This window comes from Chrysoperla carnea (assembly GCF_905475395.1).
Source record: "Chrysoperla carnea chromosome X unlocalized genomic scaffold, inChrCarn1.1 SUPER_X_unloc_95, whole genome shotgun sequence".
Lineage (NCBI taxonomy): Eukaryota > Metazoa > Arthropoda > Insecta > Neuroptera > Chrysopidae > Chrysoperla > Chrysoperla carnea.
Genome location: NW_025408228.1, coordinates 5175 through 30622, shown reverse-complemented (window position 1 = coordinate 30622; position 25448 = coordinate 5175). Strand labels below are relative to the sequence as shown.

Sequence of the window (25448 nt, the reverse complement as noted above, 5' to 3'; positions counted from 1 at the left end):
TTGTCGAATATAATTTTTAAAATTGTGTGTTTTTTTGTAAAAACATTATTATTTGAAAATGGCTAGAACCAAGCAAACTGCACGTAAATCAACTGGTGGTAAAGCACCAAGAAAACAATTAGCAACGAAAGCTGCACGTAAAAGTGCACCAGCAACTGGTGGAGTAAAAAAACCACACAGATATCGTCCTGGTACAGTAGCTTTACGAGAAATTCGTCGTTATCAAAAAAGTACTGAATTGTTAATTCGTAAATTACCATTCCAACGTTTAGTACGTGAAATTGCACAAGATTTTAAAACCGATTTACGTTTTCAAAGTTCAGCTGTTATGGCATTACAAGAAGCTAGTGAAGCCTATTTAGTAGGTTTATTTGAAGATACCAATTTATGCGCAATTCATGCAAAGCGTGTTACAATTATGCCTAAGGATATACAATTGGCAAGACGTATTCGTGGAGAACGTGCATAAGCGTTTTAAATGACAATTTAAAAAAAAAAAAACAAATAAGAAATATTTTCGGTCCTATATATAGGACCAACATATATTATTAAATAAGAGTATATTATATTTATTAAAAAATATATATATATATATATATATATATATATATATATATATATATATATATATAAATATAAATTATTGAAATAAAATTAAACATTATTAAAATTTTGTTATAATTATAAGCGATTGCTATTTCTAAAAATAAATAAATTTCATAAAATTTATATTATTTTATATTCATTTGAAATATTAAAAAAACTTCTCGCTTTAAAGTAACCATGATATGAGTTATAAATGCAATAAAATTTTATACAAAAAATAATATTTATTTGTTGATGAATAATATAAAAGGTTTACATTTCTAAATAACATATATTTATATATGGTGTGTAAAAAAAAAGAAAAGAAGAAAAATAATTTATATTTTTAATATAAAAAGGCAACCGCACACAGTGTTCCCAAGCGGTCACCCATCCAAGTACTGACTGTGCCCAATGTTGCTTAACTTCGGTGATCGGACGAGAACCGGTGTTTTCAACGTGGTATGGCTGTTGCCAGTAATAAATGAAAATTTTTACAAATATATATTTTTCATAAATATCATTAATATTAAAGTATATTATTAAAATTTTCAATGAAGTAATCAATTTAAATATATACTTATTTATTATACCATATATTTTAAATAAAAATGCAACCGCACACAGTATTCTCAAGTGGCCACCCATCCGTGGTACTGACTGTGGCAAATGTTTCTAAACTATTATTTTATAAAATATTTATACAAAAAATAATTTACTCTTATCAAATATTAATTTGTGGCCTGTATTAAGGCCTATGTTATTTTCATTTTTTAGCAAAAATAATGAAATATTTCAATATATTATTAAAGTAACAGATCATTTCTTTTTTGGTGCTGCTTTTTTAATTTTTGTAGGAGATGATTTGGCAACAGAAGCTTTCTTAGCTTTTGGTGCTTTCGGTTTACGAGCAGGGCTACTTTTGGCAGCGGATTTTGTACTTTTTGCTGGTTTTGCTTTAACTGGTGCTTTTTTTGATGCCGCTGATGATTTTGCAGTAACTTTTTTAGCAGCAGTTGATGATGATGGAGTCGCTTTTTTTGCTTTAGGCTTTTTGGCTGCCAATGATGTAGTTGTGGCTTTCTTTTCTTTTGGTGCCCGTTTACTTTTAGCACTCTTTGCTGAACCTTTTGCTCCACTTTCTTTTTTGGATACTTTTGATTTAGCTGAAGAATTAGATGAAGCGGAAGCAGCCAATTTGAATGAACCAGATGCACCTTTACCTTTAGTTTGTACCAAGGCTCCCTCAGTTACAGCAGCTTTTAAATATTTTTTAATAAATGGTGAAATTTTATCAGAATCCACTTTATAATTTGCAGCTAAATATTTTTTAATTGCTTGTAATGATGAACCACCACGTTCTTTTAAATTTTTAATTGCGTTAACAACCATTTCTGATGTACGTGGATGTGTTGGTTTTGAATGTTGTTTTGTACGTTTAGCACCAGAAGCTGTTGCTTTTTTTGTTGGTGTTGTAGAAGCAGCAGTAACCGCAGTTGCTGCAACAGCTGTAGAATTTTCTTCGGCCATATTTTTTACTTTATAAAAATAATGTATTTATTATAAATATTTAAATGATAAAATATAATAATTCTATCAAATAAAAAATAAAGGTTTTCAATTATATCATTATTCACAATAATATAAGTCCCTATGTAAGTCAAAGTACCATGTAGAAAACACATAAAAATTAAATAGTATTTCTAATTTACTGTCGTAGTAAACATGATTTATTTTTTCAATTTCTATAATATATAAAATAATAAATTATAAATTTAATAATAATATTTATTTTATAAATTAAAATATATTTAATTTTTTTATTAACAATTATTAATAAACATAGTTTAATATTAATTATTTCAATCATACAAAACAATAATATTTTTAAGGTAAACTTAAAAAGTATATATTTTTATTTTTTATTTAATATCGATTTATTATAAATTATTAGTATATAAATAATTAAAAAATTTAATATATAAATATATATATTATAGTATAAGATTTCATTTTTAGAAAAACTTTTTTTGTCAATAATGAAAACGTATTATTATGAAATGTGTTAATCGAACATTGACAAAATATATTTCATTAGAAAATACTTTTATTTATGCATTAATATCAATAATTAACTATTAAATTAATTTTTTCATAATTATATAAAGAAATTTTATACTGATATAAGTATTTATATATTATAATATTTATTTTAAATATAAAAAAATTTATGACAAAATATATTATTAGAGTATTTGTTGAGATTAATATAAGATTATTTTAAATAAGAATTAATTTATATAATTATTAAAATATTATTAATTTTATGTTATGTAATTTTAATAAAAATAAATAATAATAATAAATATAAAAATTTTTTAACAATTTAAATTTTATATGATCTAAATAATTTTGTTAAGTACGATATGAGAAATCATTGTAAGCTTCGTTAAGAAACTTTGTAATATAAAATAATAATAATAATATTAAATATATAAATAAATAAAATAAATTTGATACATATTTTTGGTTCATTCTGTGTATAAATCAAAGGATACCGAATAATTGGTAACGGATGCGATATATTATAGTATCGAGTATTAAAACATAATATATAAATTTATCTTGTTATTCAAATTTTTTGTTACTTAACTTATGTATTTAGAAAATTTATAATATTATTTATATAATTGACATAAAATCTTATAAATTGAAATTTTATTAATATGTATCAAAAGAAGAGAGTAACGTATTGATATAATATCAAAGGATACTGATTATTTAAATAACGAATACGTCATATATTGTTTGTGTAACAAAGTTCACTTGGCCATCTAGTTGAAAATAACATTTTCAATAGAAAGTTTATATGCTTTTTTTTTTCTTTAATTATTAAAAAAATAAATTGAAATTTAATTCAATCAAATTTTATAATAATTTTTAAAAAATTTTTCCTTTTAAAAAATATTTTGTGATGTTGTGATAATATGTATTAATACAAGTGCATCCTGATACTTTTATCTCTAGTAAAGGTATGAGTATCATGAACAGTTTTGTTATCTAATGATATTATTTTGATAATATTTTGTGTATATTCTTATAATATTTTGTCTAAATATCATCATAATACAATATTATTTTGATAATATTTTATGAATATTCTTATAATATGTTACCTAAATGTCATCATAATATGATGAATTATTTCCATAATAACATATAAAAAAGAAAAAAAAAAAAAAGAATCATTAATTTATAATTATTTAAATTGATTCTTTAAAAAAATATTATAATATATTATTTATAAAAATAATTTTTACTCTTATTTTAAATAAATTTGTGGCCTTTTATTAAAAGGCCTATGATCGATGTATTATTATTATAAAAATTAATGCAATGTTTTTAATTTATGCTTTCTTTTCAGTTTTCTTTGGTAATAACACTGCTTGAATGTTTGGTAATACACCACCTTGAGCAATTGTTACACCAGATAATAATTTATTTAATTCTTCATCATTACGAATTGCCAATTGTAAATGACGTGGAATGATACGTGTTTTTTTGTTATCACGGGCAGCATTACCAGCTAACTCGAGAACTTCTGCAGCCAAATATTCCATAACAGCAGCCAAATATACTGGGGCACCAGCACCTACTCGTTCAGCATAATTTCCTTTTCGTAATAATCTGTGAATTCTTCCAACAGGAAATTGTAATCCTGCTCGGCTTGATCTTGACTTTGCCTTTCCCTTTACTTTACCACCTTTACCTCGTCCAGACATAGCGAATAAATTTATTTAATTAATATTTTTTTTTGTAAATATAATCACACAGATGTGTACGTTACGGGGATTGTAACATAAATGTTTAAAATGTTATTTGGGTATTTTAATTTATAATATTTATAAAATATAAAACTTTAAAAATAAACCAATCACCTTATAGTATTATTTTCAGCCAATCAGAGAGTAGTATTCATTTTTATTGTTATATCCATCTTCGCGTATATAATACGCTAGTTGTATACACGACACGCTCATACATATACTGACTGGTGTTCTGTAACTATCTGTGTATATTAATTGTTTGTAACAATGCCACCAAAAAACAAGTGGAAAAGCAGCAAAAAAAGCTGGCAAAGCTCAAAAAAATATATCAAAGAGTGATAAGAAAAAGAAGAGGAAGCGCAAGGAATCATATGCAATTTACATTTACAAAGTATTAAAACAAGTGCATCCTGATACTGGTATCTCTAGTAAAGCTATGAGTATCATGAACAGTTTTGTTAATGATATTTTTGAACGTATTGCTGCTGAAGCATCACGTTTAGCACATTATAATAAACGTTCAACAATCACAAGTCGGGAAATTCAAACCGCAGTTCGATTATTATTACCTGGTGAATTGGCAAAGCACGCTGTTAGTGAAGGTACTAAAGCTGTTACAAAATATACAAGTTCAAAATAAATAAATCGAAAATATTATTTAATTGATAACATAAAAATACATCAACATATAAAAACGGCTCTCTTTTTAAGAGAGCCATCAAATTTTTTAAATAAGAGTAAATTATTTTTATATATACAAAAAAATTAAATAAACAATTATTAATATCATATTTAATATAAAATTTTATATATTAATAGCTTGAATATATCTATTATTAGTATATCAATATTATTAATTTTAAATATAATAAAGGATATCGCGGAATATATATCGTAAATCAGTGTAATGCAAATGCATTACATTACCTTTATTATTTTCATTTTACATTTACTACTTGTTTATGTACGCTTATAATTATTAGAAAAATATTTTTAATAATTTTAAAAAATAAATGAAATAATAAAAATTTAATAATAAATTATTTATTGAAAGTATAAAAAATGGTATAGCAAAATCTTTATTTTCTTTGATTAAGGCGAAATGTTTTATTAGTTATAAATTCGATAATCTCCTATCGATACTTGTTACTCTTAACTTGTATATATAAAAAATATAATAGTATATTAATTTATAATAAAATTTTTTCAAAAATTCAATAAGTTATTGTAAAATAAAATAGATAATATACAAATTATAATTTATTATTGCAGATATATTACAATAAAAAAAAAAAATAAAAATATTTGGTAATGTATGTTATAAACAAAATAATTTGTTGTAAACAAATTATATAATATGTTATATTTATTAACAAATTTATTTACTCTTATATAAATAAAATTAGTGGCTTCCCAAAAAGGAAAGCCTGTTTAAATTTATCGGATGTATTAAATATTCTTTAATAAATTTACTAAATATTTTAAGTAAATTATTATATTTTCTTAACCTCCAAAACCATACAAAGTACGACCTTGTCGTTTTAATGCATATACAACATCCATAGCTGTAACTGTTTTACGTTTTGCGTGTTCAGTATATGTAACAGCATCCCGAATAACATTTTCAAGGAATACTTTAAGTACACCACGTGTTTCTTCATAAATTAAACCAGAGATACGTTTTACTCCACCTCGTCGTGCTAAACGACGAATTGCAGGTTTTGTAATACCTTGGATATTATCACGCAAAACTTTTCTATGACGTTTTGCACCCCCTTTTCCAAGACCCTTTCCACCTTTTCCTCTGCCAGTCATTTTAATAAAAAATTATTTACAATATTTTAACGAACGGATAACACGTGTGTTAACCTCACAAGTATTGTAATGTATGTGAGCGCCGGTACAATTGTGCCTTTTTATATAAAGCATTAAAGATTTTTTAAGCCACGCCTATACAATTTGATTAGTCCATACTCTGATAGCTATCCAATAGGATATGACAACAAAAATTTTGAAATTTCATATAAATATAAATACAACACATTTATTTCGCATTTAAACATTTGACTTTGTAGTATCAAATTGTCGAATATAATTTTTAAAATTGTGTGTTTTTTTGTAAAAACATTATTATTTGAAAATGGCTAGAACCAAGCAAACTGCACGTAAATCAACTGGTGGTAAAGCACCAAGAAAACAATTAGCAACGAAAGCTGCACGTAAAAGTGCACCAGCAACTGGTGGAGTAAAAAAACCACACAGATATCGTCCTGGTACAGTAGCTTTACGAGAAATTCGTCGTTATCAAAAAAGTACTGAATTGTTAATTCGTAAATTACCATTCCAACGTTTAGTACGTGAAATTGCACAAGATTTTAAAACCGATTTACGTTTTCAAAGTTCAGCTGTTATGGCATTACAAGAAGCTAGTGAAGCCTATTTAGTAGGTTTATTTGAAGATACCAATTTATGCGCAATTCATGCAAAGCGTGTTACAATTATGCCTAAGGATATACAATTGGCAAGACGTATTCGTGGAGAACGTGCATAAGCGTTTTAAATGACAATTTAAAAAAAAAAAAACAAATAAGAAATATTTTCGGTCCTATATATAGGACCAACATATATTATTAAATAAGAGTATATTATTTTTATTAAAAAATATATATATATATATATATATATATATATATATATATATATATATATATAAATATAAATTATTGAAATAAAATTAAACATTATTAAAATTTTGTTATAATTATAAGCGATTGCTATTTCTAAAAATAAATAAATTTCATAAAATTTATATTATTTTATATTCATTTGAAATATTAAAAAAACTTCTCGCTTTAAAGTAACCATGATATGAGTTATAAATGCAATAAAATTTTATACAAAAAATAATATTTATTTGTTGATGAATAATATAAAAGGTTTACATTTCTAAATAACATATATTTATATATGGTGTGTAAAAAAAAAGAAAAGAAGAAAAATAATTTATATTTTTAATATAAAAAGGCAACCGCACACAGTGTTCCCAAGCGGTCACCCATCCAAGTACTGACTGTGCCCAATGTTGCTTAACTTCGGTGATCGGACGAGAACCGGTGTTTTCAACGTGGTATGGCTGTTGCCAGTAATAAATGAAAATTTTTACAAATATATATTTTTCATAAATATCATTAATATTAAAGTATATTATTAAAATTTTCAATGAAGTAATCAATTTAAATATATACTTATTTATTATACCATATATTTTAAATAAAAATGCAACCGCACACAGTATTCTCAAGTGGCCACCCATCCGTGGTACTGACTGTGGCAAATGTTTCTAAACTATTATTTTATAAAATATTTATACAAAAAATAATTTACTCTTATCAAATATTAATTTGTGGCCTGTATTAAGGCCTATGTTATTTTCATTTTTTAGCAAAAATAATGAAATATTTCAATATATTATTAAAGTAACAGATCATTTCTTTTTTGGTGCTGCTTTTTTAATTTTTGTAGGAGATGATTTGGCAACAGAAGCTTTCTTAGCTTTTGGTGCTTTCGGTTTACGAGCAGGGCTACTTTTGGCAGCGGATTTTGTACTTTTTGCTGGTTTTGCTTTAACTGGTGCTTTTTTTGATGCCGCTGATGATTTTGCAGTAACTTTTTTAGCAGCAGTTGATGATGATGGAGTCGCTTTTTTTGCTTTAGGCTTTTTGGCTGCCAATGATGTAGTTGTGGCTTTCTTTTCTTTTGGTGCCCGTTTACTTTTAGCACTCTTTGCTGAACCTTTTGCTCCACTTTCTTTTTTGGATACTTTTGATTTAGCTGAAGAATTAGATGAAGCGGAAGCAGCCAATTTGAATGAACCAGATGCACCTTTACCTTTAGTTTGTACCAAGGCTCCCTCAGTTACAGCAGCTTTTAAATATTTTTTAATAAATGGTGAAATTTTATCAGAATCCACTTTATAATTTGCAGCTAAATATTTTTTAATTGCTTGTAATGATGAACCACCACGTTCTTTTAAATTTTTAATTGCGTTAACAACCATTTCTGATGTACGTGGATGTGTTGGTTTTGAATGTTGTTTTGTACGTTTAGCACCAGAAGCTGTTGCTTTTTTTGTTGGTGTTGTAGAAGCAGCAGTAACCGCAGTTGCTGCAACAGCTGTAGAATTTTCTTCGGCCATATTTTTTACTTTATAAAAATAATGTATTTATTATAAATATTTAAATGATAAAATATAATAATTCTATCAAATAAAAAATAAAGGTTTTCAATTATATCATTATTCACAATAATATAAGTCCCTATGTAAGTCAAAGTACCATGTAGAAAACACATAAAAATTAAATAGTATTTCTAATTTACTGTCGTAGTAAACATGATTTATTTTTTCAATTTCTATAATATATAAAATAATAAATTATAAATTTAATAATAATATTTATTTTATAAATTAAAATATATTTAATTTTTTTATTAACAATTATTAATAAACATAGTTTAATATTAATTATTTCAATCATACAAAACAATAATATTTTTAAGGTAAACTTAAAAAGTATATATTTTTATTTTTTATTTAATATCGATTTATTATAAATTATTAGTATATAAATAATTAAAAAATTTAATATATAAATATATATATTATAGTATAAGATTTCATTTTTAGAAAAACTTTTTTTGTCAATAATGAAAACGTATTATTATGAAATGTGTTAATCGAACATTGACAAAATATATTTCATTAGAAAATACTTTTATTTATGCATTAATATCAATAATTAACTATTAAATTAATTTTTTCATAATTATATAAAGAAATTTTATACTGATATAAGTATTTATATATTATAATATTTATTTTAAATATAAAAAAATTTATGACAAAATATATTATTAGAGTATTTGTTGAGATTAATATAAGATTATTTTAAATAAGAATTAATTTATATAATTATTAAAATATTATTAATTTTATGTTATGTAATTTTAATAAAAATAAATAATAATAATAAATATAAAAATTTTTTAACAATTTAAATTTTATATGATCTAAATAATTTTGTTAAGTACGATATGAGAAATCATTGTAAGCTTCGTTAAGAAACTTTGTAATATAAAATAATAATAATAATATTAAATATATAAATAAATAAAATAAATTTGATACATATTTTTGGTTCATTCTGTGTATAAATCAAAGGATACCGAATAATTGGTAACGGATGCGATATATTATAGTATCGAGTATTAAAACATAATATATAAATTTATCTTGTTATTCAAATTTTTTGTTACTTAACTTATGTATTTAGAAAATTTATAATATTATTTATATAATTGACATAAAATCTTATAAATTGAAATTTTATTAATATGTATCAAAAGAAGAGAGTAACGTATTGATATAATATCAAAGGATACTGATTATTTAAATAACGAATACGTCATATATTGTTTGTGTAACAAAGTTCACTTGGCCATCTAGTTGAAAATAACATTTTCAATAGAAAGTTTATATGCTTTTTTTTTTCTTTAATTATTAAAAAAATAAATTGAAATTTAATTCAATCAAATTTTATAATAATTTTTAAAAAATTTTTCCTTTTAAAAAATATTTTGTGATGTTGTGATAATATGTATTAATACAAGTGCATCCTGATACTTTTATCTCTAGTAAAGGTATGAGTATCATGAACAGTTTTGTTATCTAATGATATTATTTTGATAATATTTTGTGTATATTCTTATAATATTTTGTCTAAATATCATCATAATACAATATTATTTTGATAATATTTTATGAATATTCTTATAATATGTTACCTAAATGTCATCATAATATGATGAATTATTTCCATAATAACATATAAAAAAGAAAAAAAAAAAAAAGAATCATTAATTTATAATTATTTAAATTGATTCTTTAAAAAAATATTATAATATATTATTTATAAAAATAATTTTTACTCTTATTTTAAATAAATTTGTGGCCTTTTATTAAAAGGCCTATGATCGATGTATTATTATTATAAAAATTAATGCAATGTTTTTAATTTATGCTTTCTTTTCAGTTTTCTTTGGTAATAACACTGCTTGAATGTTTGGTAATACACCACCTTGAGCAATTGTTACACCAGATAATAATTTATTTAATTCTTCATCATTACGAATTGCCAATTGTAAATGACGTGGAATGATACGTGTTTTTTTGTTATCACGGGCAGCATTACCAGCTAACTCGAGAACTTCTGCAGCCAAATATTCCATAACAGCAGCCAAATATACTGGGGCACCAGCACCTACTCGTTCAGCATAATTTCCTTTTCGTAATAATCTGTGAATTCTTCCAACAGGAAATTGTAATCCTGCTCGGCTTGATCTTGACTTTGCCTTTCCCTTTACTTTACCACCTTTACCTCGTCCAGACATAGCGAATAAATTTATTTAATTAATATTTTTTTTTGTAAATATAATCACACAGATGTGTACGTTACGGGGATTGTAACATAAATGTTTAAAATGTTATTTGGGTATTTTAATTTATAATATTTATAAAATATAAAACTTTAAAAATAAACCAATCACCTTATAGTATTATTTTCAGCCAATCAGAGAGTAGTATTCATTTTTATTGTTATATCCATCTTCGCGTATATAATACGCTAGTTGTATACACGACACGCTCATACATATACTGACTGGTGTTCTGTAACTATCTGTGTATATTAATTGTTTGTAACAATGCCACCAAAAACAAGTGGAAAAGCAGCAAAAAAAGCTGGCAAAGCTCAAAAAAATATATCAAAGAGTGATAAGAAAAAGAAGAGGAAGCGCAAGGAATCATATGCAATTTACATTTACAAAGTATTAAAACAAGTGCATCCTGATACTGGTATCTCTAGTAAAGCTATGAGTATCATGAACAGTTTTGTTAATGATATTTTTGAACGTATTGCTGCTGAAGCATCACGTTTAGCACATTATAATAAACGTTCAACAATCACAAGTCGGGAAATTCAAACCGCAGTTCGATTATTATTACCTGGTGAATTGGCAAAGCACGCTGTTAGTGAAGGTACTAAAGCTGTTACAAAATATACAAGTTCAAAATAAATAAATCGAAAATATTATTTAATTGATAACATAAAAATACATCAACATATAAAAACGGCTCTCTTTTTAAGAGAGCCATCAAATTTTTTAAATAAGAGTAAATTATTTTTATATATACAAAAAAATTAAATAAACAATTATTAATATCATATTTAATATAAAATTTTATATATTAATAGCTTGAATATATCTATTATTAGTATATCAATATTATTAATTTTAAATATAATAAAGGATATCGCGGAATATATATCGTAAATCAGTGTAATGCAAATGCATTACATTACCTTTATTATTTTCATTTTACATTTACTACTTGTTTATGTACGCTTATAATTATTAGAAAAATATTTTAAATAATTTTAAAAAATAAATGAAATAATAAAAATTTAATAATAAATTATTTATTGAAAGTATAAAAAATGGTATAGCAAAATCTTTATTTTCTTTGATTAAGGCGAAATGTTTTATTAGTTATAAATTCGATAATCTCCTATCGATACTTGTTACTCTTAACTTGTATATATAAAAAATATAATAGTATATTAATTTATAATAAAATTTTTTCAAAAATTCAATAAGTTATTGTAAAATAAAATAGATAATATACAAATTATAATTTATTATTGCAGATATATTACAATAAAAAAAAAAAATAAAAATATTTGGTAATGTATGTTATAAACAAAATAATTTGTTGTAAACAAATTATATAATATGTTATATTTATTAACAAATTTATTTACTCTTATATAAATAAAATTAGTGGCTTCCCAAAAAGGAAAGCCTGTTTAAATTTATCGGATGTATTAAATATTCTTTAATAAATTTACTAAATATTTTAAGTAAATTATTATATTTTCTTAACCTCCAAAACCATACAAAGTACGACCTTGTCGTTTTAATGCATATACAACATCCATAGCTGTAACTGTTTTACGTTTTGCGTGTTCAGTATATGTAACAGCATCCCGAATAACATTTTCAAGGAATACTTTAAGTACACCACGTGTTTCTTCATAAATTAAACCAGAGATACGTTTTACTCCACCTCGTCGTGCTAAACGACGAATTGCAGGTTTTGTAATACCTTGGATATTATCACGCAAAACTTTTCTATGACGTTTTGCACCCCCTTTTCCAAGACCCTTTCCACCTTTTCCTCTGCCAGTCATTTTAATAAAAAATTATTTACAATATTTTAACGAACGGATAACACGTGTGTTAACCTCACAAGTATTGTAATGTATGTGAGCGCCGGTACAATTGTGCCTTTTTATATAAAGCATTAAAGATTTTTTAAGCCACGCCTATACAATTTGATTAGTCCATACTCTGATAGCTATCCAATAGGATATGACAACAAAAATTTTGAAATTTCATATAAATATAAATACAACACATTTATTTCGCATTTAAACATTTGACTTTGTAGTATCAAATTGTCGAATATAATTTTTAAAATTGTGTGTTTTTTTGTAAAAACATTATTATTTGAAAATGGCTAGAACCAAGCAAACTGCACGTAAATCAACTGGTGGTAAAGCACCAAGAAAACAATTAGCAACGAAAGCTGCACGTAAAAGTGCACCAGCAACTGGTGGAGTAAAAAAACCACACAGATATCGTCCTGGTACAGTAGCTTTACGAGAAATTCGTCGTTATCAAAAAAGTACTGAATTGTTAATTCGTAAATTACCATTCCAACGTTTAGTACGTGAAATTGCACAAGATTTTAAAACCGATTTACGTTTTCAAAGTTCAGCTGTTATGGCATTACAAGAAGCTAGTGAAGCCTATTTAGTAGGTTTATTTGAAGATACCAATTTATGCGCAATTCATGCAAAGCGTGTTACAATTATGCCTAAGGATATACAATTGGCAAGACGTATTCGTGGAGAACGTGCATAAGCGTTTTAAATGACAATTTAAAAAAAAAAAAACAAATAAGAAATATTTTCGGTCCTATATATAGGACCAACATATATTATTAAATAAGAGTATATTATTTTTATTAAAAAATATATATATATATATATATATATATATATATATATATATATATATATATATATATATAAATATAAATTATTGAAATAAAATTAAACATTATTAAAATTTTGTTATAATTATAAGCGATTGCTATTTCTAAAAATAAATAAATTTCATAAAATTTATATTATTTTATATTCATTTGAAATATTAAAAAAACTTCTCGCTTTAAAGTAACCATGATATGAGTTATAAATGCAATAAAATTTTATACAAAAAATAATATTTATTTGTTGATGAATAATATAAAAGGTTTACATTTCTAAATAACATATATTTATATATGGTGTGTAAAAAAAAAGAAAAGAAGAAAAATAATTTATATTTTTAATATAAAAAGGCAACCGCACACAGTGTTCCCAAGCGGTCACCCATCCAAGTACTGACTGTGCCCAATGTTGCTTAACTTCGGTGATCGGACGAGAACCTTTAACTTTAAAATAAATCTTTATTGTCACAAAATTAACAAACGTTATACAATTAATATACAATGCAAAATTATATATAATGTACATTTTAAATATTTTATTTTGTTTTCTAGGTTATTAGCTTGCGCTTTCATCCTAAATTTGTTTTTGGATTTGCATGGCTTTTATTAGTTTGGAGGATTTGGGGGTGGTTAGGTTTTGAGTTACTTTATTTTTATTTATTGTTTGTTTGCTACAGAAAAAGTTGGTAAAAAAACTGTTTATATATTAAACTGACTTGTCAGTATAGGCTGTTGTTGTAATTTATTGCTATGTTGTGGTAGGTCGTGTTGTTTTTATTTTATTTTTATATTTTATTGCAGTCCGGGTTCCAGCGTGTGATATATTAATTTATGTTTTGCTGGTGCTGGCAGGTCTATTATCATATTTTTTGTCAGATTGCTTTTGTGTATTTGATGTTTGTAAAATTTTTCTGACATAGTTTTGATTACTTCTTTTATTGTTTTTGCGTCGGTTGTGCTGTGTAATTTTTTGATTGTGATGAGTCTGTCTGCGTTTGCTACTAGTCTAAGGCATTTATTTTGAATTCGTTGTAGTTTAATAAATTGCGTTTTGGATGCACTGCACCAGACCGGTGCTGCGTTTGTTATAACTGGTTTTATTATTGCATCGTACAACAACTTTTTTGTTTTTAGCGTTAGTGCACTGTACCTGTTAAGCAATGGATACAGTGTACGCACTACCCCGTGACCCTTGGCCACCAGGTGGTTTATTTGAGGCACAAACGACATGCCCTTATCCAGATATACACCCAGATATTTCACCTTGTTGCTGGTTGAGATACTCATCCCGTTCACCTTAAGGGGGCTTGTGATTTTGATGTTAGTGAATTTTTTGGTGAACAGGATGTGTTCGGTTTTTGAGTCGTTTATTTTAATTTTCCAGTCATTGGCGAATTTTAGGATCATATCCAGGTGTATCTGGACTTGTTTTGTCGCCACCTGGGCGTTAAATGAGTGCGCGTATATGGCGGTGTCGTCCGCATATACGGCCAGGTTTGTTTTGGCGAATTTGGGCATGTCGTTTATGTAGATATTGAAGATGATTGGTCCCAAAACTGATCCCTGTGGGACTCCTGCCCTTATTTCCCTTACAGTTGATTTTTTGGTTTTTATTTTCAGCCGAAAGTTTCGATTTTGGAGATAGCAGGCCATCAGCCTGCTGAGTTGGGTTGGAATACCAGTTTTGTAGATTTTGTGAATAGTCCCTTCTATCCAGACCGTGTCGAATGCTTTTTCGACATCCAGGAGGACCATGGAAGTGACGTTTCCTTTGTTGAAGTTTTTAGTTATTGAATCCGCGATTCTTGCCACTTGCATGGTGGTTCCGTGACCCTCCCGGAAGCCGAATTGCTCGTCGATTAGTATATTTTTTTGTGTAATGACTTTGTTCAGTCTAGATAGAATGAGCTTTTCGACCACTTTGGATAGTGAGCTCAGCAGACTAATTGGCCTGTAGCTTGCTGGGTCTGTTGGGTTTTTGTTGGGCTTCAGTATTGGGACCACCAACGCTGTTTTCCAGGCCTCGGGATAGTACCCCAATGTAAACATTGCGTTAACAATGTATGTAAGTTGCACTAACGCTTTTGTTGAGAGGTTTTTGACGTCTTTGTTTTGTATATTGTCTTGTCCGGGGGCTTTGTTGTTAGGTAATTTTCTGATTGTTTGTTTTATTTCCTGTGGTGACGTCAGTTTGATTCGTTTCTTTGGGCGATCGTTTTTGTTTTGTAGTTCTATTACGGACTGACGGACTGTGTTGTCAAGGGGTGATATGTTGTTGTTTTGTTGTACGGCTTCAATTGAGTCAGCAATGAGATCCGCCTTTTGTTTGTCACTCATGTAGTTAGTGTTGTCTTTTATCAATGTGGGAATATTTTCCTTTTTGTGCCTAAATGATTTCGTTATTCTCCACAATGATTTGTCCCCTGGCTTGAGGGATTTAAGGGTGTCTTCCCATTGCTGATTCAACTGTTGCCTTATTTTTTGTCTTATCACCTTGTTTAGTTTGTTGATGTCGGGTTTGATTGTTTGTATTACTCGTCTGTGGTCCAGTCTACGTAGAGCGTTACGCGCTTTGATAAGGTTTATAATTTCTTGACTAAGGTCAAGTTTAGAAAAATTTATTTTAATTTGCTTTGTGTGTTTGTTTTTGGTGTTTATTATTGCACTTGTTAATTCGGCTAGCGCCATGTCAACATCACTGTTTGTTTTTATTTTTTTATTTATGTTTATGTTATTGTTTAGTGTTTTTCTAAACTTGACCCAGTCAGTTGTTTTATATGATGTACACTTTGTTGTTGTGTTGTCTGTGTGTTGATCGTTTAATGTAAACATGATTGGGTTATGGTCTGATGTCAGTTCTGTGTGTGTTGTGAGTTTAGTTATTTTGTTTACGTTTTTGTTTATGACGATGTCAATGTACGTTGGTGTTGCGTTGTTGTGTGGGAAGTGTGTAGGCTCTTCTGTGTGTAGTACGATCATGTTTTTGTCTGTTATGTGTTTGTATAAAGTACGTCCGTTTGTGTTTGTTATGTGGTTTTTCCAGGTGTGATGTCGAGCGTTCAAGTCTCCTATTATCAATGTTTTTGTTCCTATGTCGGTCAGTGTCTTTAGGTCAAGGTCCGTGAATATGTTGCGTGGGTTGTTGTACGCTGCAACAATAAAAATGTTATTAATTAACTTGATGGCAAGATGTTCAATAGATGTTCTATTTTGAACGTCAACTGTTATGTACGGGATGTTGTTTTTTATTAGAATAGCCACACCACCTCCGTGTGCAGTGCGATCCCTTCTCAAAATGCTAAAATTTTTTATTTTTATTTTTATGTCCGGTGTCAGTTTTGTCTCGTTTATTGTCATTATATGTATATTGTGTTTTTCAACGTAATGTCTAAGTTCTTGGACGTTATGCCTTAGACCGCACGCGTTCCATGATCCAATGTTTATGGACATTGGGCAAACTTAGCACGAAGAAAATTATTGAAAGTGATGAACTTTTCCAGTTCGCTCTTGCAGTTTCTTAGGGCTGAGTTTAGTTGCCTTACGAGTTCCAGCATTTGTTCTATGTTTATCAAGTTATTGAGGTTTTGTGTTTCCGCTGTTAATTCATTTAGGTTGCCCATAGGGCCTTGTAAGTTTTGACGCGGTTGTTGTGGTTGAATGCTTTGTTGTACCGGTGGAGCTTGTGCCGGTTGTGTTGGTTGGGGGTGTATGTTTCTGTTCCAGGGATTTGTTGTTGGGGGAGGAGCTGGGACGTATTTTACTTTTTTCAATTCCAGTTTTTTGATGTATACTGGGCATTCTTTGTGGAATGCTAGGTGTTTACCCTGGCAGTTAACACATTTGATGTTTTTGGCGGTTGTCGGGTCCTCTTTGCGCACTTTGTCGCATTCTCTGGTCCAATGTCCTTCTGCGCATTTGAGGCAGTGTGGAGCCGCGCGGCAGTGGGTAGTACTATGGCCCCAGGACTGGCACCGCCTACATTGAATGATTTCGGGCGTGTTGTGCCGCATTTCCCAGGATATTTTTGTCCTGTTCACGTATTGTATGTTTTTGTTGAGATATTTAAGGTTTATTGTGCTATCACAGATTACCAGAAAGAGTCCTTTTTTGGTATTTTTCAGTTTGAATACCTTTTCGACGTTTAATTTATATTTTTCTTCTAGGTCTTCTATGATTTCTTCGGTGTCAGTGCTGTTGTCTAGCCCTCTTAGGATAAAGGCGTGTTTTCTTTCCGCTTTTGGGGTGTATGTGTGGTATTCCACTTTGCCTTCATTTAGAATTTCTTTGTACTTTTTGTATTCTTCATGATCATAAATGTACAAGTTTGTGTTGTTTGCGGTGTATTTAATGTGGAATCCTTTGTTTATTTCGTTCTCGAGTGATTTTACATATGTTTTGTGGTCGGTAGTTTTGGCGTGTATAACAAGTGGTGGTGGCTTTTTTGGTTTGTTATGACCCAGTTCAATTGAGTCGTTGTCGTCGTCTTCTTCATTTTCATCGTTTTCTAAAGGCGCAAATCGGTTTTTTAGCGGTATTGTTGGGGGTTTTGGTGTGGTCTTGCCGGTTCCCCTTGAGGTCGATGGCTTGACGAACATTGAGCTTAAATCCATATTTTTGGTTGTGTTGTCATCAACGATCATATCGGTTGTCGTTGTTGTGTTATTGTTTTCAACATTCACTTGATTTAGTTTAATGTTTACTGTACCTTTATTATTTGTGTCTATTTCACTGTCGTTAATTTTCGTTTCACACTTTTTTGCGTTCAGTTCACTATTTGTTGTGTCTTTTTCACTATTTAATATGTTCACTTCACTATTTTTTGTGTCCGTATCACTGTTTAATGTGTCTTTTCTCACTATTTTTCCTACATTTTCCTGGTTTATTTCACTGGCATCTTGTATATTGAGTACAAGCACTTTATTTTTTATTTCGGATGGGCTTTGCCCATCTTTATTGAGGCGTTTTAAGCCACGAGGCTTAGGCTTCATGCACTGACTTGATATTGTTTTTTTGTTTGTTAAAAATTTGCATATAACAAAAAAATAAAATTGTGTTATGTAAGTCTGTAATTAAGTTGTAGTCACAACGATGTGTTCACTACAGCTGTTGTACAGAGAATCGGACGAGAACCGGTGTTTTCAACGTGGTATGGCTGTTGCCAGTAATAAATGAAAATTTTTACAAATATATATTTTTCATAAATATCATTAATATTAAAGTATATTATTAAAATTTTCAATGAAGTAATCAATTTAAATATATACTTATTTATTATACCATATATTTTAAATAAAAATGCAACCGCACACAGTATTCTCAAGTGGCCACCCATCCGTGGTACTGACTGTGGCAAATGTTTCTAAACTATTATTTTATAAAATATTTATACAAAAAATAATTTACTCTTATCAAATATTAATTTGTGGCCTGTATTAAGGCCTATGTTATTTTCATTTTTTAGCAAAAATAATGAAATATTTCAATATATTATTAAAGTAACAGATCATTTCTTTTTTGGTGCTGCTTTTTTAATTTTTGTAGGAGATGATTTGGCAACAGAAGCTTTCTTAGCTTTTGGTGCTTTCGGTTTACGAGCAGGGCTACTTTTGGCAGCGGATTTTGTACTTTTTGCTGGTTTTGCTTTAACTGGTGCTTTTTTTGATGCCGCTGATGATTTTGCAGTAACTTTTTTAGCAGCAGTTGATGATGATGGAGTCGCTTTTTTTGCTTTAGGCTTTTTGGCTGCCAATGATGTAGTTGTGGCTTTCTTTTCTTTTGGTGCCCGTTTACTTTTAGCACTCTTTGCTGAACCTTTTGCTCCACTTTCTTTTTTGGATACTTTTGATTTAGCTGAAGAATTAGATGAAGCGGAAGCAGCCAATTTGAATGAACCAGATGCACCTTTACCTTTAGTTTGTACCAAGGCTCCCTCAGTTACAGCAGCTTTTAAATATTTTTTAATAAATGGTGAAATTTTATCAGAATCCACTTTATAATTTGCAGCTAAATATTTTTTAATTGCTTGTAATGATGAACCACCACGTTCTTTTAAATTTTTAATTGCGTTAACAACCATTTCTGATGTACGTGGATGTGTTGGTTTTGAATGTTGTTTTGTACGTTTAGCACCAGAAGCTGTTGCTTTTTTTGTTGGTGTTGTAGAAGCAGCAGTAACCGCAGTTGCTGCAACAGCTGTAGAATTTTCTTCGGCCATATTTTTTACTTTATAAAAATAATGTATTTATTATAAATATTTAAATGATAAAATATAATAATTCTATCAAATAAAAAATAAAGGTTTTCAATTATATCATTATTCACAATAATATAAGTCCCTATGTAAGTCAAAGTACCATGTAGAAAACACATAAAAATTAAATAGTATTTCTAATTTACTGTCGTAGTAAACATGATTTATTTTTTCAATTTCTATAATATATAAAATAATAAATTATAAATTTAATAATAATATTTATTTTATAAATTAAAATATATTTAATTTTTTTATTAACAATTATTAATAAACATAGTTTAATATTAATTATTTCAATCATACAAAACAATAATATTTTTAAGGTAAACTTAAAAAGTATATATTTTTATTTTTTATTTAATATCGATTTATTATAAATTATTAGTATATAAATAATTAAAAAATTTAATATATAAATATATATATTATAGTATAAGATTTCATTTTTAGAAAAACTTTTTTTGTCAATAATGAAAACGTATTATTATGAAATGTGTTAATCGAACATTGACAAAATATATTTCATTAGAAAATACTTTTATTTATGCATTAATATCAATAATTAACTATTAAATTAATTTTTTCATAATTATATAAAGAAATTTTATACTGATATAAGTATTTATATATTATAATATTTATTTTAAATATAAAAAAATTTATGACAAAATATATTATTAGAGTATTTGTTGAGATTAATATAAGATTATTTTAAATAAGAATTAATTTATATAATTATTAAAATATTATTAATTTTATGTTATGTAATTTTAATAAAAATAAATAATAATAATAAATATAAAAATTTTTTAACAATTTAAATTTTATATGATCTAAATAATTTTGTTAAGTACGATATGAGAAATCATTGTAAGCTTCGTTAAGAAACTTTGTAATATAAAATAATAATAATAATATTAAATATATAAATAAATAAAATAAATTTGATACATATTTTTGGTTCATTCTGTGTATAAATCAAAGGATACCGAATAATTGGTAACGGATGCGATATATTATAGTATCGAGTATTAAAACATAATATATAAATTTATCTTGTTATTCAAATTTTTTGTTACTTAACTTATGTATTTAGAAAATTTATAATATTATTTATATAATTGACATAAAATCTTATAAATTGAAATTTTATTAATATGTATCAAAAGAAGAGAGTAACGTATTGATATAATATCAAAGGATACTGATTATTTAAATAACGAATACGTCATATATTGTTTGTGTAACAAAGTTCACTTGGCCATCTAGTTGAAAATAACATTTTCAATAGAAAGTTTATATGCTTTTTTTTTTCTTTAATTATTAAAAAAATAAATTGAAATTTAATTCAATCAAATTTTATAATAATTTTTAAAAAATTTTTCCTTTTAAAAAATATTTTGTGATGTTGTGATAATATGTATTAATACAAGTGCATCCTGATACTTTTATCTCTAGTAAAGGTATGAGTATCATGAACAGTTTTGTTATCTAATGATATTATTTTGATAATATTTTGTGTATATTCTTATAATATTTTGTCTAAATATCATCATAATACAATATTATTTTGATAATATTTTATGAATATTCTTATAATATGTTACCTAAATGTCATCATAATATGATGAATTATTTCCATAATAACATATAAAAAAGAAAAAAAAAAAAAAGAATCATTAATTTATAATTATTTAAATTGATTCTTTAAAAAAATATTATAATATATTATTTATAAAAATAATTTTTACTCTTATTTTAAATAAATTTGTGGCCTTTTATTAAAAGGCCTATGATCGATGTATTATTATTATAAAAATTAATGCAATGTTTTTAATTTATGCTTTCTTTTCAGTTTTCTTTGGTAATAACACTGCTTGAATGTTTGGTAATACACCACCTTGAGCAATTGTTACACCAGATAATAATTTATTTAATTCTTCATCATTACGAATTGCCAATTGTAAATGACGTGGAATGATACGTGTTTTTTTGTTATCACGGGCAGCATTACCAGCTAACTCGAGAACTTCTGCAGCCAAATATTCCATAACAGCAGCCAAATATACTGGGGCACCAGCACCTACTCGTTCAGCATAATTTCCTTTTCGTAATAATCTGTGAATTCTTCCAACAGGAAATTGTAATCCTGCTCGGCTTGATCTTGACTTTGCCTTTCCCTTTACTTTACCACCTTTACCTCGTCCAGACATAGCGAATAAATTTATTTAATTAATATTTTTTTTTGTAAATATAATCACACAGATGTGTACGTTACGGGGATTGTAACATAAATGTTTAAAATGTTATTTGGGTATTTTAATTTATAATATTTATAAAATATAAAACTTTAAAAATAAACCAATCACCTTATAGTATTATTTTCAGCCAATCAGAGAGTAGTATTCATTTTTATTGTTATATCCATCTTCGCGTATATAATACGCTAGTTGTATACACGACACGCTCATACATATACTGACTGGTGTTCTGTAACTATCTGTGTATATTAATTGTTTGTAACAATGCCACCAAAAACAAGTGGAAAAGCAGCAAAAAAAGCTGGCAAAGCTCAAAAAAATATATCAAAGAGTGATAAGAAAAAGAAGAGGAAGCGCAAGGAATCATATGCAATTTACATTTACAAAGTATTAAAACAAGTGCATCCTGATACTGGTATCTCTAGTAAAGCTATGAGTATCATGAACAGTTTTGTTAATGATATTTTTGAACGTATTGCTGCTGAAGCATCACGTTTAGCACATTATAATAAACGTTCAACAATCACAAGTCGGGAAATTCAAACCGCAGTTCGATTATTATTACCTGGTGAATTGGCAAAGCACGCTGTTAGTGAAGGTACTAAAGCTGTTACAAAATATACAAGTTCAAAATAAATAAATCGAAAATATTATTTAATTGATAACATAAAAATACATCAACATATAAAAACGGCTCTCTTTTTAAGAGAGCCATCAAATTTTTTAAATAAGAGTAAATTATTTTTATATATACAAAAAAATTAAATAAACAATTATTAATATCATATTTAATATAAAATTTTATATATTAATAGCTTGAATATATCTATTATTAGTATATCAATATTATTAATTTTAAATATAATAAAGGATATCGCGGAATATATATCGTAAATCAGTGTAATGCAAATGCATTACATTACCTTTATTATTTTCATTTTACATTTACTACTTGTTTATGTACGCTTATAATTATTAGAAAAATATTTTTAATAATTTTAAAAAATAAATGAAATAATAAAAATTTAATAATAAATTATTTATTGAAAGTATAAAAAATGGTATAGCAAAATCTTTATTTTCTTTGATTAAGGCGAAATGTTTTATTAGTTATAAATTCGATAATCTCCTATCGATACTTGTTACTCTTAACTTGTATATATAAAAAATATAATAGTATATTAATTTATAATAAAATTTTTTCAAAAATTCAATAAGTTATTGTAAAATAAAATAGATAATATACAAATTATAATTTATTATTGCAGATATATTACAATAAAAAAAAAAAATAAAAATATTTGGTAATGTATGTTATAAACAAAATAATTTGTTGTAAACAAATTATATAATATGTTATATTTATTAACAAATTTATTTACTCTTATATAAATAAAATTAGTGGCTTCCCAAAAAGGAAAGCCTGTTTAAATTTATCGGATGTATTAAATATTCTTTAATAAATTTACTAAATATTTTAAGTAAATTATTATATTTTCTTAACCTCCAAAACCATACAAAGTACGACCTTGTCGTTTTAATGCATATACAACATCCATAGCTGTAACTGTTTTACGTTTTGCGTGTTCAGTATATGTAACAGCATCCCGAATAACATTTTCAAGGAATACTTTAAGTACACCACGTGTTTCTTCATAAATTAAACCAGAGATACGTTTTACTCCACCTCGTCGTGCTAAACGACGAATTGCAGGTTTTGTAATACCTTGGATATTATCACGCAAAACTTTTCTATGACGTTTTGCACCCCCTTTTCCAAGACCCTTTCCACCTTTTCCTCTGCCAGTCATTTTAATAAAAAATTATTTACAATATTTTAACGAACGGATAACACGTGTGTTAACCTCACAAGTATTGTAATGTATGTGAGCGCCGGTACAATTGTGCCTTTTTATATAAAGCATTAAAGATTTTTTAAGCCACGCCTATACAATTTGATTAGTCCATACTCTGATAGCTATCCAATAGGATATGACAACAAAAATTTTGAAATTTCATATAAATATAAATACAACACATTTATTTCGCATTTAAACATTTGACTTTGTAGTATCAAATTGTCGAATATAATTTTTAAAATTGTGTGTTTTTTTGTAAAAACATTATTATTTGAAAATGGCTAGAACCAAGCAAACTGCACGTAAATCAACTGGTGGTAAAGCACCAAGAAAACAATTAGCAACGAAAGCTGCACGTAAAAGTGCACCAGCAACTGGTGGAGTAAAAAAACCACACAGATATCGTCCTGGTACAGTAGCTTTACGAGAAATTCGTCGTTATCAAAAAAGTACTGAATTGTTAATTCGTAAATTACCATTCCAACGTTTAGTACGTGAAATTGCACAAGATTTTAAAACCGATTTACGTTTTCAAAGTTCAGCTGTTATGGCATTACAAGAAGCTAGTGAAGCCTATTTAGTAGGTTTATTTGAAGATACCAATTTATGCGCAATTCATGCAAAGCGTGTTACAATTATGCCTAAGGATATACAATTGGCAAGACGTATTCGTGGAGAACGTGCATAAGCGTTTTAAATGACAATTTAAAAAAAAAAAAACAAATAAGAAATATTTTCGGTCCTATATATAGGACCAACATATATTATTAAATAAGAGTATATTATTTTTATTAAAAAATATATATATATATATATATATATATATATATATATATAAATATAAATTATTGAAATAAAATTAAACATTATTAAAATTTTGTTATAATTATAAGCGATTGCTATTTCTAAAAATAAATAAATTTCATAAAATTTATATTATTTTATATTCATTTGAAATATTAAAAAAACTTCTCGCTTTAAAGTAACCATGATATGAGTTATAAATGCAATAAAATTTTATACAAAAAATAATATTTATTTGTTGATGAATAATATAAAAGGTTTACATTTCTAAATAACATATATTTATATATGGTGTGTAAAAAAAAAGAAAAGAAGAAAAATAATTTATATTTTTAATATAAAAAGGCAACCGCACACAGTGTTCCCAAGCGGTCACCCATCCAAGTACTGACTGTGCCCAATGTTGCTTAACTTCGGTGATCGGACGAGAACCGGTGTTTTCAACGTGGTATGGCTGTTGCCAGTAATAAATGAAAATTTTTACAAATATATATTTTTCATAAATATCATTAATATTAAAGTATATTATTAAAATTTTCAATGAAGTAATCAATTTAAATATATACTTATTTATTATACCATATATTTTAAATAAAAATGCAACCGCACACAGTATTCTCAAGTGGCCACCCATCCGTGGTACTGACTGTGGCAAATGTTTCTAAACTATTATTTTATAAAATATTT

General features: G+C 26.7%; 3 non-coding genes across 3 annotated transcripts; all 3 read right to left on the bottom strand.

The window, feature by feature from the left end:
* Positions 1-942: 942 nt before the first annotated feature.
* On the bottom strand, positions 943-1061 carry LOC123304799. The gene has a single exon (XR_006536781.1). It is a non-coding gene; the product is annotated as a 5S ribosomal RNA (ribosomal RNA).
* Positions 1062-7434: 6373 nt separating this feature from the next.
* LOC123304798 lies at positions 7435-7553 on the bottom strand. Its single transcript, XR_006536780.1, has one exon. It is a non-coding gene; the product is annotated as a 5S ribosomal RNA (ribosomal RNA).
* Positions 7554-25104: 17551 nt separating this feature from the next.
* LOC123304797 lies at positions 25105-25223 on the bottom strand. Its single transcript, XR_006536779.1, has one exon. It is a non-coding gene; the product is annotated as a 5S ribosomal RNA (ribosomal RNA).
* Positions 25224-25448: the final 225 nt, after the last annotated feature.